We start from the raw sequence: 15,789 nt of genomic DNA on the forward strand, positions 1-15,789 counted from the left end.
TGTATGGATGTGAGAGTTGGACTATAAAGAGATCTGAGAGCTGAAGAGCTGATGCTTTTAAACTCTGGTGTTGGAGAAGACTCTTGAAAGTCCCTTGGACTGCAAGGAGATCCAACCAGTCCAGCCTAAAGGAAATCAGTCCTGAATATTCATTGGAAAGACTGATGCTGAAGCTGAAATTCCAATACTTTGGCCACAAGATGTGAAGAACTGACTCATTTGAAAGGACACTAATGCTGGTAAAGATTGAAGTTGGGAGAAGGGGACAACATAGAATGAGATGTTTGGATGGCATCACCAACTGAATGGACATGAGTTTGAGTAAACTCTGGGAGTTGGTGATGGACAGGGAGGCCTGGTGTGCTGCAATCCACGGGGTTGCAGAGTCGGACACGGCTGAGCGACTCAACTGAACTGAATATTTCTTTATCCTTTACTTCTGGTTTACTCACTATTAGTGCACCCTGTTAGAGCTGGCTGCAGTTCATTTATTCTGGTTGACTCCTCACATGGTAATGATTCCAGTAAGAACTGGGCAACACACTTGATGCATGGAAGCAAAGTTCATAACTTTTAGTGTTTGACCTTTGAAACATCTAATATTGCTTGGGAAAAAAAGGTTTGTGATAATTTTTTGTTCTAAGGAATGTTCTAGAGAGATGTGTGGACAATTTAATTTCTGGAGACAAGATGATTCAACATCTATCCCCCGCCATGTTGCTTTTGTCTTCTGTTTGCTAAATCGTATCCAACTCTTTTGGAACCCCATGGCTCCTCTGTCCATGGGATTTGTCTTCTACAGATGTCCAAAAGACTTCATGATTCTGGTGGTGGCCATGTGACACAGTGGCAGCTTATAGGATGTATATAAAAGTCTGTAGAAGATTTCTAGGGGCATTTCCTAATATAAGCACTGACCCACCCTACTTTATGCACCATCTTTAGGAATAGAATATAGATGAGATGCCTGGAGGTGCAAAAGCCATCTTGAAAGCATGAATGAAATAGATGAAATGTAAGTGAGCATTCTATAGATGCTGAAGTGGGAAAGTTAAAAGAGCCTGGGTACTTGGAGGCATTCTTAAGCCATTTTACCAGTGCTGTATGCCTTCCCCTAAACCACCTGCAATGGGAGACAAACTACTAACTGTATAAGCATCTCTCAGTTCTCTAAAGTTGAACATATTCTACACCATACCTGAGTATCTTACAAATGATTTCTCTAGAGGTAGATTCCATTGAATTTGTTTTATCCTTGAAGGATTCCCCAAGGAGATTTCAGACTTGCAAAATGCAGTCAAGGTCACTGAAAAATGAACTCTTTCATCAAGTTTCATGTGAACAAAGTGAAAACGTATATTTAAAGTACCTTAATAAATCATACCTTAATTTTCATTTGAAAAATGAGAGGTCTTATAAGCAAGGGGCTTCCCTGGTAGCTCAGCTGGTAAAGAATCTGCCTGTAATGCAGGAGACCTGGGTTCGATCCCTGGGTTGGGAAGATGCCCTGGAGCAGGGAGAGGCTACCCACTCCAGCATTCTGTCCTAGAGAATTCCATGGACTGTATAGTCCATGGGGTCACAAAGAGTCAGACAGGACTGAGCAACATTTTCTACAATTTTTGACTAATACTGACCTAAGGATTTTCATATTGTTGTAGATTTATAATCATTATTATATCATTCATATTTACTCCAGTATAATTTTTTTAATTTATCTTGGGTATTTAAGTTGTTCTCTGCTTTAGATTTCTAATTTTGGATATATTTTCCAATGTGGGTCTTATGACTGGGTCAAGGATATGAACACTTTAACAGTTTTCAGTAGCTACTGTCAAATTCTTTCTAAAATTGTTGTAACAATGACACTCCATCAGAAATAGGTGGGGGATATTTATTAAGAATTTCTGCTGGCAAAGGGAATATGACATTTGGTACCCAAGCAGGTGGGAACCTTTCAAATATCATTTTCTTCAATTGTATTTCTTTTCCATAGAACATTCCTAGAAACATTCCTCTCCATTGCTGCTTCCTGAAGAAGGTTTGAGGGTCAAATATAAGGAAAGTACATTCTCACTAACCTCTTAGAGATTTCCTTTACACAATAGCATATTCAAAGTTCTGTAATATCCATCAGAAAGACAATTGTTTAACTTTGTTAAACCACATATTTCTCAAATACACTTCTCACTGAATACCCCTATCATTTTATAGCACCTGATCTCATTCTGATGTATAAACATGCTCTAAAAACATGTCTTAAGAAAAGATGATGCACACAGCTTATGAAGTTCACTAATAGACACACAAGAATCTCCTTAAGAGCTCGACTTGTTGCTCTGTGATGATCTAGAGGGGTGGGATCGGGGACAGGAGGGAAGCTCAAGAAAAAGAGGATACATGTATACTTATAGCTGACTGACTGTTGTACTGCAGAAACTAACATAACATGGTAAAGCAGTCATCCTCCAATTAAAAATAAAAATGAAACAAAATAATCTCCCCCAAATCTGAATCTATTTTAGAAAATGGTGGCAGGACCAGTTGAAGGCAACTTTCAAAAACCTGGGCCTCCCTTGTGGTTCAGCTGGTAAAGAATCCACCTGCAATGTGGGAGATCCTGGTTCAATTCCTGGGTCAGGAAGATCCCCTGGAGAAGGGAAAGGCTACCCACTTCAGTATTCTGGACTGGAGATTTCCATGGACAGTCCATGGGGTCATAAAGAGTTGAACACGACTGAGTGACTTTCACTTACTCACTCACTTCAAAAACCTAGGCATTAGGAGATCTGGCTTAGCCCAAACATAGTCTGTATGACTTCAAGATTTCAGGTTCCTTTAGGTATTTGGGGAGGGCTAGAAAAAGATTTCTCAAATCGGCTGAGTGTGTGTTCATCATAAAAGGAATTCTCTTTTTCCTGTTCTTTCTTTATCTCTCTGGTTTATTGAAACTACTCCCAACTTCATCTACAGCAGTGAAGCTGCTGCTGTGTCACAAACAAGAATACAGCCCTTGGGTAGGGAAGATTGGCTGGAGAAGGGAAAGGCAACCCACTCCAATATTCTTGCCTGGAAAATCCCATGGACAGAAGAGCCTGGAAGGCTACAGTCCATGGGGTTGTAAAGAGTCAGATATGACCGAGCAACTAAGCACAGCACACACAACCCAGGAAAAAGAGAAGCCCTAGGGTAATAGCAACTTTGATAGAATATTTCATGTGAGCCACTTGGCACATGGTGGGATCACTGTGAATGGTAACACTTATTACCAACAGTAGCATCTACACTTATTCCTGGTTAATAAAAAGTCTAAATTTCTCTAAAAGATAAATTGGCATTTTTCTAAGAATTTTCTTTTCATTTGCTATTGCCCAAGTAACAATAGTTAAGTACCCTTCCCAGGTAGTAATTTAAAATTGCTTGCTAACAACACTGCCTCAGATACTTCACAAAAACTTGGCAACTGAATAAACTACAAGGGATAAACATAAACAGGACATTAAGAGCAGAAAAAGAGAAAATGTAAACAGAATTGAAGCAACAAAACTGAGTAAAAATAGAACAATGTAATTGGAATAAATTAAACGTCATCATCCATGAGGTGGATAGCTTGTTCTTTGTGAGAATCTGAGTCTCTGCACTATAGATCTGTAAACCTGTCAGTAAAATTTTCAACCTTATCCTGTCCTATCCTGGGGCTTCCCAGGTGGCTCTCGTGGTAAAGAAGCTGCTTGCCAATGCAGGAGTCATAAGAGATGTGAGTTTGATCCCTGGGTCAGGAAGATCCCCTGGAGAAGGTCATGGTAATCCACTCCAGTATTCTTGCCCAGAGAATCCCCATGGACAGAAGAGCCTGGTGGGCTACAGTCTATAGGGTCACAAAGAGTCAGACACAACTGAAGTGACTTAGCATGCAGGCATGTCCCATCCTAATAAGTGATTTAATTGATAAAGAAATAAGGAACACAGTCCAAATAATGTTAATAGCAATATTTGTAATCTGTTTAAAAATGTGAACCTTGAAGCCAAAAAAGATCTAGATTCTCACTTCACAAACTTTCAGACTTTGAGGAAGATGGCTATTTTCTCTAATTTTTTCTTCAGTTCAGTTCAGTTCAGTCGCTCAGTCATGACCAACTCTTTGCGACCCCATGAATCACAGCACGCCAGGCCTCCCTGTCCATCACCAACTCCCGGAGTTCACTCAAACTCATGTCCATAGAGTCAGTGATGCCATCCAGCCATCTCACTCTCTGTCGTCCCCTTCTCCTCCCACCCCCAATCCCTCCCAGCATCAGAGTCTTTTCGAGTGAGTCAACTCATCGCATGAGGTGGCCAAAGTTTCAGCTTTAGCATCAGTCCTTCCGATGAACGGGCTTCCCTGGTGGCTCAGAGGTTAAAGCGTCTGCCTCCAATGTGGGAGACCCGGGTTCAATCCCTGGGTAAGGAAGATCCCCTGGAGAAAGAAATGGTAACCCATTCCAGTATTCTTGCCTGGAGAATCCCATGGACGGAGAAGCCTGGTAGGCTACTGTCCAGGGGGTCGCAAAGAGTTGGACATGACTGAGCTACTTTACTACTACTACTACTACTACTACTTCCAATGAACACCCAGGATTGATCTCCTTTAGAATGGACTGGTTGGATCTCCTTGCAGTCCAAGGGACTCTCAAGAGTCTTCTCCAGCACCACAGTTCAAAAGCATCAGTTCTTCGGCGATCAGCTTTCTTCAGTTGCTGCTGCTGCTAAGTCATTTCAGTCGTGTCCGACTCTGTGTGACCCCATAGACGGAAGCCCACCAGGCTCCCCCATCCCTGGGATTCTCCAGGCAAGAACACTGGAGTGGGTTGCCATTTCCTTCTCCAATGTGTGAAAGTAAAAAGTGAAAGTGAAGTCGCTCAGTCGTGTCCGACCCTTAGCGACCCCATGGACTACAGCCTACCAGGCTCCTCCATCCACGGGATTTTCTAGGCAATAGTACTGGAGTGGCTTGCCATTGCCTTCTCCGTTTCTTCAGTTACAGAATATGATTTACCTCAAAAGGCTTGAGGATTAACTAAGTTAATGCATACAAAGTACTTAACACAGTGCCTGCTGCTGCTGCTGCTAAGTCATGGCAAGCCACTCCAGTACCATTGCCTAGAAAATCCCATGGATGGAGGAACACAGTGCCTAGCACATAATAAATACTTAGTAAATATTAATATTATTACAGCATTGTAAAAATTGTTTGGAAACACACATGACAAAATACAAGACTAATTTTGAGTTGAGACCTCAACTGAAGTAGTAGTAATGACTTAAAGAGCTGTTCTTTATCTCTCTGGTTTATTCAAACTACTCCCAACTTCATTTGGGGCTGAGGTCCAGGAAGACTGAGTGATTTTCTAAACTGGTGGAAACCAAGAATTTCAGTTCTTAATCTGGAGTCTTCTGACATGACTCTCCACTTTTGTGCCTCTGGCAGTTATGTTAGGCCTGACTTTTAATGACAGGAGCAGTTTCACAATGTCATCTCTAGCTATACTTAAGAGGGCAAGGTTGGATCACCAACATGTAATAAGATCTTTAATGAAATTGGTCCTCCTGGATTAAAAGGTTGTTTCCCAATTTTCTTAAACCAGCCTTAAATTGAGAAGGGACTACCATACAATATCAAAGGAAAGGTTGCTATAATGAATTAATACAGGAAGTACCCAGAGAAATGGCAGTGTCTTGGAAAAGACTTCTTAAATTTTTCTTTTATTACTGAAACTTGATAGAATACAAAAGTTGAAGAAGTTTCAGTCTATATTCGAAACTTTTCCTCATGGGTATTTCCCCTCTTGTTTAAAAAAATAAAGTTATAAACTGAGGCTTTATTTTTAAAGACCTGAATCATTAAAACATAACTTTCTTTTTTTTCCCCCGCTGGAATGGATTTGTTTTTTGTTTTTTTTATTGGAGGCTAATTATTTTACAATATTATATTGGTTGGTTTATAAGACTCAGTATCAGCTATCCTGTCCTCCCATGAATTATGGGATAAAGGAAGTAAACAAAAGATAAAACAACTTTTTCAAGGGTTATAATAATAGGGGAGAGGGACCAGGGAAAAGTTGACTTTACGCAGAACCAAAGAAGTCCTGAGATGACAATTATACAGAGTCTGCGTCCTGTTTTCAGAGAAGCTGCAGTTGATGACACATTTCTGCCATTAACATAATGATGGCTCTTTACCTACTGCTTGTCTCATATTTCTCTTAGAGATGCAAAAAGTAGGTGAAAAGAGCCAACCAGTGATATAAGTGGATCTATTTGCATCATAATCAACCACACTCATCCAATGTACTCAGATATGTGAGAGGAGACATGGGACCAAGAGTGCAGGAATAGGGAATTAATGAATGGAAAAACTTCTCCATCTTATCCTTTCTGCCTATAAATCTAATAAATAAACATCTTTCAAAAAATCTGCTATTAAAGCATATTTAATGGACTTAAATCATATACATGTAGGCTGGGAAAACTGTAATAGACTAGTCTTGAAATTATCCACATAAGTCATTCTATATCACGTGTTCATAATGGGCATTCCCAAGAACTCATAAAAAATTAGTTTCATACAAGACTCAAAGGTGAAGAGTGATAAATCAGATATACAGTACCCAAAGAAGGAATGGCATTCTTGGTCAACAGTAGAAGGGAATGAAACAAAGAGAATTTCTAAAGTTAAAATGACTATGATCAGTAAACTTGGCTTCCAACTATTGAATCTGTGACAAGTTGAGAGATTTTTCTTGATACCCTGGAATTGGTGACTAGCCCCCAAACTAAGACCAAATAGCTACTGGACATCTTTTGTTCTGAGAAGAACTATCAACAACTGGGACTTCTTAAGAGGTTCTCAGATTCTCTTTGCTACCCATTTGTTCTCAACCTTTGTAAGCAGAAGGCTGATGGTGGATAAAGTAGCCTGTCTTCCTGCCACTTGGCTCAGCAATGTTATGATTGCTGAGAGAACATGAAAAAAAACCAGCATCCTGGCTGCACAAAGCCTTCCCAAGTCTATGGCCTACCTGCCGAAGAAACCCCAGCTATAGGGTTCACCAGATAAGAGGAAATAGGGTAAGCAAGAGTGACACAGAGTCAAAGATGTGAACAGAAGCTATAATCTCCATCAAGGAACCAGGATTTGTGGAATTCCCGTTGCAACCTACCCCAAGAACACTTGCATGCCCCTTGAGAAAGTCAGGTGAAGGGCTCTTGCCATACAGTTCCTGCTTTCCCCACCACTACCTACTGTGTCAATCTCCTGTATGTGGTGGGAACCCCAAGTCTGGTTTTCTTTTGGGAATTCTTCTTGCCTTCATCCCAAGAACTCTAATGCCTATCTCAATACCAGAAGAGTTAAAACCTAAAAGAAGAGAGAGATCTTGCCTTGTTCTTTAAAGTAGTTTCCTGAAATCTATGGTCAAACCTAGATTGAAGAGAAAGAGAAGAAATGGGATTAGAATTTTTAAAAATCTTAGATGAGTTTTCAATAACCCAACATGACTAGAAAAGATGGGTTTTCACTGAGATAATACTATAGCTAATACTTTCTGAATATTCATTGGAAGGACTCCAGTACTTTGGCCACCTGATACGAAGAACTGACTCATTTGAAAAGACCCCAAAGCTGGGAAAGATTGAAGGCAGGAGGAGAAGGGGATGACAGAGGATGAGATGGTTGGATGGCATCACTGTCTGAATGGACATGAGTTTGAGTAAACTCCAGGAGGTGGTGATGGACAGGGAGGCCTGTTGCGCTGCAGTCCATGTGGTCGCAAAGAGTGGGACACGACTGAGTGACTGAACTGAACTGAATACTTCTCAAAAGTTTAACGTATTAGGCACTGTGAATTAAATAGGATAATCCAATGAATCCTCACAACAATCTTTTAAATCATTATTTTAATTGTAAGGAAGCTAAATTTGCCACCTCAAAATATGTCTCTTCCACATGAGGATTATTTTAGGCTGGTTGCTTCTGAAAAACAAAAATCTCAGTAAGAGTTTTTACTGCCTTCCTCTGAATAGCTTTGTAGGATTTAGATTGGGGCTTATCCCAGAAAAAGACTCTGGTGCTGGGAAAGATTGAAGGCAACAGGAGAAGGGGGCAGCAGAGGATGAGATGGTTAGATAGCATCGCCGACTCAATGGACATGATTTTGAGCAAACTCTGGGAAGGACAGGGGAGCCTGGCATGCTGCTACAGTCCATGGGGTTGTAAAGAGTAAGACATGACTTAGCGATGAAACAACAGCAACAACTTATCACAGGAAAGGAGCCATCTCCGGAGCCAGCCATAACTATAAGGAGTCAGACAGGTCCTCAGCAAGGCCTGTTTGATCAGTCATTTCTGTATCCTGTTATCTCTGCATCATAATAAACATTTGTTGACCAAACATTTGTTTTTTCCCATTTTCCTATAAATTTCTTTCTTCCCCTTTGAGGTCTAAAACCCCTACCCCTTCTCCTTTCAGATAACCTATAAGCCTCAATTGCCTGACTTATCCTGGGGTGTCATTTTTCTTATGGAACCCCCGTATGTGCATAATTAAAATAACGATTTTCTCCTGTTAATATGTCTCATGTCAATTTAATTCTTAAACCAGCCAGAACATAGAAGGGTAAGAGGAAAATATTTCCTAATACAATTATTACTCTCATTTTATAGAAGGGGAAACAGATGCATTAAAAGTTAAGCAACTTTTCTGTAGTCACACAACTAGCATATGTCAGAACCAGGCAGCTCAGGTCTTCCCTATTAATCACCACAGTATTCTACCTCTACAAAATAAGAGTTACAAAAGGAGACACAATGAGTGTTTAAAGGAGAAGACTGGAAAAACAAAACCATTTCATATTACTGTCCTACTGAGATCAGCTGTTCAATAAACTGATTACATGTCAATGGTGTAGGCTTAATCAATTTTTAATAAAATAATGTTAATTATGAAGGGACTAGGGACCATCTACTCATATCATTTTTACATATTCTCATATTTCTAGATATAAAACATTTGTCATTTACTTTATCTTTTGTATTGTATTAACTGAAAATAATATGAAGTTAAATACAGACATATTTCCTATTTAATGCTCAGTAGATGATCAGTACTCTTGCCTGGAAAATCCCATGGATGGAGAAGCCTGGTAGGCTGCAGTCCACGGGGTTGCTAAGGGTCGGACACGACTGAGCAACTTCACTCTCACTTTTCACTTTCACACATTGGAGAAGGCAATGGCAACCCACTCCAGTGTTCTTGCCTGGAGAATCCCAGGGACAGGGGACCCTGGTGGGCTTCTGTCTGTGGGGTCACACAGAGTCGGACACGACTGAAGTGACGCAGCAGCAGCAGCAGCAGCAGATGATCAGTAATTTTCTTAAAAGATATTTAGTTAGTTCATCTAATTTTCTAATGAAAATCCTAAATTTATTACTAATTAAGACATGAACACGACTTGGGAATAAATGGTCCAGTTTCTTTCCAAGAATAGAAAGAAATTTTGTTAAAAGGTACATATTCCCAGCATCTCCTACATTTAAAGTCAGTTACAATGGTTTTTATCTCTAGCTCGTTGATAATAATGGGTGAGTTTTCCCAAAAGGTCTCTCAAATCTCTGATTTGCAGAATTCTGTCTGAGCTTAAACGACTCAGTTAAAAATGTACTCTTCAGAAAGAATACTCTCATCCATCTCACTGATTATCATAGATAATCTACTGCATTTAGCTAAAATGAGAAAAATATCAATTGCTTGATCATTCCTATAATGCCTACCTGTGAACCTCTATTTGTGGGCTATGTTCAGTCTCTTAGTGTAGATGCTTATTTTCTAGCTCATAATCTAAAAATAAATAGATATAAAACCTAAGGCTTCTCGTGTGTTGTTTCCTCTCCTTATTAACTGCTGAGCCAGTACTTCCTTCAGCCTTGCTCTTGTTTCAAATGTGTTATGAAAGGCAGGTTCCTTCTCCTCCTCGGTGACCTGCTCTAATTGGAACTCATTTTGTGTCCAGGCTTCTCTGACCACCCCCCAGGCTTCTGCTGTTTCCTTCCTCTTGTCCTTGCTGATCTGCCCTTGTTCTATCCAGCTGATAATTGCTTTTTGCATTTCAGATCTTAAAAACAGTCCAATGCTCTAGAGGCGACCTCCTATTGTTTTCTTATCTTTCTTCTCATCAGCATGGCTATCTCAATGCTTTGCCTTTAATACTGTCATTTTTTTTCTAACTTTTAAAGAAATTCCCAGAACTAGTTTTCACCACTCTTCCTCTGAGTGTCAGTGTGCAGCGGAGAGTCCCCTCAAACACACTAAGCTCAGCCATGACTGTTTTAATCCCTCTCTGAACTACGATACTTGATATCTCCACTTCCTTAGTATCTGTCATCAGCTCCACTCCCCACTACAAGTATCTGAACAGCTAACCCAGAACTGCAATTACTCTACTTGCCATGTACTGAATTACTGATGTGCTTGTAGCCTCTTCCACGGAAAGTCATTTGCGTAACTTCAACCAAATATTATTCCCATTGTGATGAGTCCAAGAAAGTACAACTAGAGCTATATAATACAGAACATTTTCTCCCAATGGCTGTATTTTCTAAAATCTGGTTATTTTTGCTAATAAATGTCCTTTTATAAAAGTCCCTTTTCTTTATCCCAGTTCAGCTAATCATTTTATTTTTATTTACATACTTATAAGCAGCTTTAGACATACACTGCACTGTCAGAGCAGTAAAGAAAACTGAAATCAGAACATGGTACGGTATTTGCCCAAGAGCTTACAATCTATTTTTGAATTTCCAGTATTTTTCAAAACTGCCCTAAATGAGCCTTCTAGGAGAAAGCCTGAATATATGATAGCATTATAATTGCAATAACTGCAGAACCCAGACATCTCAGAAATAAATTTATTTTATCCCAGATATAGCTATCAGGGTTGTGAATATGTAAATAGGTTCCTTCCTTTCATACCTGATTGAATGGATTATATCCTGCAGAAAACTGCTTGGTTTGAGAGATTTAACTAAGACAGGGATGCAAGAATTTTCTTGGGACAAACATGATTTCAAAAATATATGATTATGTCCCAGTCACCAAACTTAACATTAGTTGGTTGGATTTTCTTGCTGTATTTCTCAGTGACTTTTGAATACAGCAGTGAGTCAAAATCATAATCATGATGGCATTCTTTGGTGGAGGGGAATGGTGGTTTGTAAACCCAGAAATCTTGGGACAAACAAGCAAGTGGAAACCTAGGATTACATACCTAGTGTTTTTTTATGAGAAACTGCTGAAGCCACTCAGGGCCAAAAATATCTCCAAAGACGGCTGCCTATAAGCATATGCACTAAAAATTAAGAGAAATAAGAATTTTAAGCTCTCTGAGGGCAGGAAATGCTTTCTATTTTGATGGGGACTATGTTCTGGTTACCATTAGGTACATAATCATCCTGTCTTCCACGTGGCTCTCACCTTATCTGTGACTTACAGCTGCACCACCTGCCTGCCCTGTGCTCTCTGCTCCCGATCTTCCCCACTCCGGTCATCCCCTAGCAGAAATCCGATGCTACCCTCAGGTACCACAATGACATCTCTGACTTCACCGCCAGACTATTAATTCTTGGATGGTGTCTTTGAGTCCTCAATCCCCAGGGCTTTGCACAGAACCTGACACAAAATAGGTTTTTCAATAAATGCCGGTTGATTGAATAAATGAATTAAGGGATGGATAGATGGATGGAATTAATTGAACTGAACTAATCATAAATGGTAATTTTATGTTCTAAGCTTAATCACTGCTCGCGCTAACTCTCTCAGGAAATCTATTCATGTTCCTCATTTCTTTTCTCCCTAAACACACAGGCATCAATTGAATGATTTTAAAGGGTGCTGTGCTGATTAGAAATCCTTCTTTTGCTCCCAAAATAGAAATTGTAAAAGTTCTGCATGTGCATCGCCAAATATTTTATTGTACAGTGTTAGGTATTGTCGTGCCACTTCAGATTTAAAATATATAAATGGACAACTTTGCTATTTGGTTCTATTGTAATTATTCAGATAGCCTTAATGTCTTTTTTTTTTTCTCTATGAACAGGTCTTCTATCAAAAAAGAATCATCTTTCAAAACACTCTGAAAGAACTTACAGTATCTCAGAGACTAAAAAGAGATTCATTTAATTTCACTTTGCATCTATGGAATGTTACTTCTGCTTGTATTAACAGCGAGATTATTAATAGAATTTTTCTATGCCCCTATGCCAGGTATCCTGTCAGATGTATGAGCTATATGAGGACAAGAACAAAGGAAGGATTAGTATCTAACCTCATGGATCCCACAGATCTAGTGATCCTGGATGGCTAGATAATTCTCTGGAAGCTTCCAGGTCAGGGGCACAAATGTAAAGGCATCCATTCCTCTATCCCTGAGCCTTGCTCTTCACTGGTATTTGGTGCACTATTTCAACAGCCCCACGCATAGGCTACCACCTGCAAACTACTGCAGCCCACCACACACGAAGTCTTACATAAAAGGGAAAATTGAGCTCTCATTCAACAAAATAATTATTGAGTAACTCTTAGTGCAAAATGCAGAGCACCAGAGGCATAAGGCAGTTTTACATCAGTCTTTTAATGTCTTCCCGTCAAGCTACAGGATGGGAAGGCGGGGTGGGACCAGGAAATAGGTGCTTGTCAAGAAGAAAACAATTGAAGTCAGAAACCAGAATCAACTATTAAAAACAATTAAATCAGAATTTTTTATGTTACAAGGAAAATCATTCATGCTTTCAGTTCAGTTCAGTTCAGTCGCTCAGTCGTGTCCGACTCGAACTAAAAAGCCTCTTGATGAAAGTGAAAGAGGAGAGTGAAAAGGTTGGCTTGAAGCTCAACATTCAGAAAACAAAAGACCATGGCATCTGGTCCCATCACTTCGTGGGAAATAGATGGGGAAACAAACAGTGGAAACAGTGTCAGACTTTATTTTGGGGGGCTCCAAAAATCACTGCAGATGCTGATTGCAGCCATGAAATTAAAAGCCGCTTACTCCTTGGAAGGAAAGTTATGACCAACCTAGATAGCATTCATGCTTTAACTGCCCATAAAAGAAAAATCACAATGAATATAAATTTATGGTAACACAGATAGATGGTAAAAGAAAGACATGTTTTCCATTTTTTTCCCTTGAAGCATACATATGAATTTAATTGTACAAAGTCAGTGGTGTCAAGAAAGTAGTAAGTGAGTTTTGTTTGTAAAATTTCAATTTGCAAATGGAGCCAATTATAGGAACATAGAGGGATTTATTGGCTAATCTTCTAGATAACTGAATGATAGTTTAATTTCAAGTGTATATAGTCATTTTCTCACCAAAAATAGCTTTCTTTTCCTTGAATATATGACACACTGTGCTTTTTGGTCATTAAATAAGTAGAATGTACAAATGTGTTCTTGATGTTTTACAAAAGGCAATTCACAAAAAGTCTTAAAGAAATAAAGCAGTGGCCTGTAGTAAAGTGTCATATTTTAACACAAGACTTCGTTGCCATAATGGGGAAATTTATCTTGCTTTAAACCACAGATTATCATGGATTCATTCTCATCAAATGACATGAAACATGATCCAGGACTCTCCTTGGCCCTCCTATGGGAAATTCAGTTGAAATGAAATCAGTTACTGTCTTCTTATTCAATTTCTAAAACTCAAGAAAAGGTTAGATTTGGGAGTGATCTGCTCTCACTTGAAACACAGTGTATGTGAAATATGAAGGGAATAAAAAAGACCTTCATTTGAAACTTTCATACTGGAAGATGAGGGCTCTCACATATTTACTAATGGTACAGCAGCTTTCATTGTAAGGTTCCCGTTTTGAATTCTGCCTAAATCAGCAATGATCAGAATTGCTACCGAGCAGTGAATCCATGAAAAAAATCTAAGAAAAATAATCATCTCTCACACTGCTGAATTATTGGCACAATGGGCAACCCACGTGGCAAGGACAGAGTAAGCACAGGCCCAAAGAAGGAATTAACCTTTAAGAGATTTTTTTTTTTCATTCTACAACACTCATGGATGGAAGGACAGTAATAGTATCAGGATGCTACCCATCAATAAGGCTTGGCTAAATCTAACATTTCTAAATCTAGACCTAAATTCAACTATTCAAGTGCAATCATTTATCTAACTCTCATGCTGTGAAACACTGGGGGAGAGGTCATTCTATGGGTCAGTTAAGCAGAAACTTAAGACACGCATGTATCCTAAAGTATGGAAAGTGATCAGGCAATAAAATTAATAACAAAAAATAAATTAAAATTAAAAACAATGGAAACAGTGACAGACTTTATTTTCTTGGGCTGCAAAACCACTGCAGATGGTGACTGCAGACAAGAAATTAAAAGATGCTTGCTTCTTGGAAGAAAAGCTATGACAAAACTAGACAGCATGTTAAAAAACAGAGAAACTACTTTAACGACAAAGGTCCATCTAATCAAAGCTATGGTTTTTCCAGTAATCATGTATGGATGTGAGAGTTGGATTGTAAAGAAAGCTGAGTGTCGAAGAATTGACGCTTTTGAACTGTGGTGTTGGAGAAGACTCTTGAGAGTCCCTTAGACAGCAAGGAGATCCAACAAGTCCATCCTAAAGGAAATCAGTAGTGAATATTCATTGGAAGGACTGATGTTGAAGCTGAAGCTCCAATAATTTAGCCACCTGATGCTAAGAACTGAGTCATTGGAAAAGAACCTGGTGCTGGCAAAGACTGAAGTTAGGGGGAGAAGGGGATGACAGAGGAGGAGATGGTTGGATGGCATCACCGACTTGATGGACATGAATCTGCGCAAGCTCCAGGCATTGATGATGGACAGGGAAGCTTGGCGTTCTGCAGTCCATGGGGTCGTGAAGAGTCAGACACCACTGAATGACTGAACTGAACTGAAAAACATTTAAAAAGAAAACTCTAGGAAAGTTTAGAATAAGAAAAATTACTTCCACCTCTCATGCTTCAATAAATGCAACAGAGAGAAAAATCTAGGTTGTGTCTTCAGTTCAGTTCGGTTCAGTCACTGAGTCATTTCTGACTCTTTGCCACTCCATGGACTGCAGCACAGCAGGCCTCCCTGTCCATCACCAACTCCCAGAGTTTACTCAAACTTGTGCCAGTTGAGTTGATGATTCATCCAACCATCTCATGCTCTGTTGTCCCCTTCTCCTCCTGCCTTCAATCTTTCCCCGCTCAGAGTCTTTTCAAATGAATCAGTTCTTTGCATCAGGTAGCCAAGGTATTGGACTTTCAGGTTCAGCATCAGTCCTTCCAATGAATATTCAGGACTGATTTCCTGTAGGATGGACTGGTTGGAACTTCTTGCTGTACAAGGGACTCTCAAGAGTCTTCTCCAACACCATAGTTCAAAAGCATCAATTCTTAGGCGCTCAACTTTCTTTATAGTCCAACTCTCACATCCCATCCATACATGATTACTGGAAAAAACACAGCTTTGACTAGACGGATCTTTGTTGGTAAAGTAATGTCTCTGCTTTTTAAAATGCTGTCTAGGTTGGTTAAAACTTTTCTTCCAAGGAGCAAGTGCCTTTTAATTTCACGGCTGCTGTCACCATCTGCAGTAATTTTGGAGGCCCCCCAAAAAAGTCTGTCATTGTTTCCACTGTTTCCCCCTCTATTTCCCATGAAGTGATGGGACTAGAGGCCAAGATCTTCGTTTTCTGAATGTTGAGTTTTAAGCCAGCTTTTTCAAT

At 39.5% G+C, this 15,789-nt stretch overlaps 1 protein-coding gene across 1 annotated transcript in view; it reads right to left on the reverse strand.

The window, feature by feature from the left end:
- The window catches only part of LOC129551748 (uncharacterized), a 691,626-nt gene that overhangs the window by 295,382 nt on the left and 380,455 nt on the right, over positions 1-15,789 (reverse strand). The gene's annotated exons all lie outside the window — the stretch shown is intronic.

Source organism: Moschus berezovskii, chromosome 1 (assembly GCF_049115385.1).
Source record: "Moschus berezovskii isolate FMDL1 chromosome 1, NW_MosBer_1.0, whole genome shotgun sequence".
Lineage (NCBI taxonomy): Eukaryota > Metazoa > Chordata > Mammalia > Artiodactyla > Moschidae > Moschus > Moschus berezovskii.